This window comes from Triticum dicoccoides, unplaced genomic scaffold (assembly GCF_002162155.2).
Source record: "Triticum dicoccoides isolate Atlit2015 ecotype Zavitan unplaced genomic scaffold, WEW_v2.0 scaffold14541, whole genome shotgun sequence".
NCBI lineage: Eukaryota > Viridiplantae > Streptophyta > Magnoliopsida > Poales > Poaceae > Triticum > Triticum dicoccoides.
Window position 1 is genome coordinate 1 of NW_021203355.1, and position 1,072 is coordinate 1,072.

Below are 1,072 nucleotides of genomic sequence, written 5' to 3' on the forward strand. Positions count from 1 at the left end.
AATGTAGAATCGTCTTTGGAGCGGACCTGGGAGTGGCAAGCATAAGGGACGAAGACGGGGAAACATGTCGGATGCGATCATACCAGCACTAAAGCACCGGATCCCATCAGAACTCCGAAGTTAAGCGTTCTTGGGCGAGAGTAGTACTAGGATGAGTGACCTCCTGGGAAGTCCTCGTGTTGCATTCCTTTTATAATTATTTTTTGCGCCTTGTGACAAACATATCGCACGTGCGCGATATATATTAATCCCGTTATATTATTTTTGACGTTTGCGATATGTTTAAGCTCGATGCTCATTGCTCGCGCGTCTTGGGGCGGCTTTGTGGCGCGAAGAGCGCTTTCTGAAAGGGGTGGAAAAAATTCGTGTTGCTGCGGTATGGAGGGAGGGGTGGAAACCGTGGAAAACTCGTCTCCGTGATTGAGCGGGAGAGTAAGTAGTATAGGACATTATCCATTGTTAGGGAACGGTTGTAATGGTAGTGAGAATGTAGAATCGTCTTTGGAGCGGACCTGGGAGTGGCAAGCATAAGGGACGAAGACGGGGAAACATGTCGGATGCGATCATACCAGCACTGAAGCACCGGATCCCATCAGAACTCCGAAGTTAAGCGTGCTTGGGCGAGAGTAGTACTAGGATGGGTGACCTCCTGGGAAGTCCTCGTGTTGCATTCCTTTTATAATTACTTTTTGCGCCTTGTGACAAACATATCGCACGTGCGCGATATATATTAATCCCGTTATATTATTTTTGACGTTTGCGATATGTTTAAGCTCGATGCTCATTGCTCGCGCGTCTTGGGGCGGCTTTGTGGCGCGAAGAGCGCTTTCTGAAAGGGGTGGAAAAAACTCGTGTTGCTGCGGTATGGAGGGAGGGGTGGAAACCGTGGAAAACTCGTCTCCGTGATTGAGCGGGAGAGTAAGTAGTATAGGACATTATCCATTGTTAGGGAACGGTTGTAATGGTAGTGAGAATGTAGAATCGTCTTTGGAGCGGACCTGGGAGTGGCAAGCATAAGGGACGAAGACGGGGAAACATGTCGGATGCGATCATACCAGCACTAAAGCACCGG

At 48.9% G+C, this 1,072-nt stretch overlaps 2 non-coding genes across 2 annotated transcripts; both read left to right on the plus strand.

Annotated features, from left to right (window-relative positions):
- Window positions 1-69: 69 nt before the first annotated feature.
- LOC119343903 lies at window positions 70-188 on the plus strand. Its single transcript, XR_005166326.1, has one exon. It is a non-coding gene; the product is annotated as a 5S ribosomal RNA (ribosomal RNA).
- Window positions 189-555: 367 nt separating this feature from the next.
- LOC119343902 lies at window positions 556-674 on the plus strand. The gene has a single exon (XR_005166325.1). It is a non-coding gene; the product is annotated as a 5S ribosomal RNA (ribosomal RNA).
- The last annotated feature ends 398 nt before the right edge of the window (window positions 675-1,072 follow it).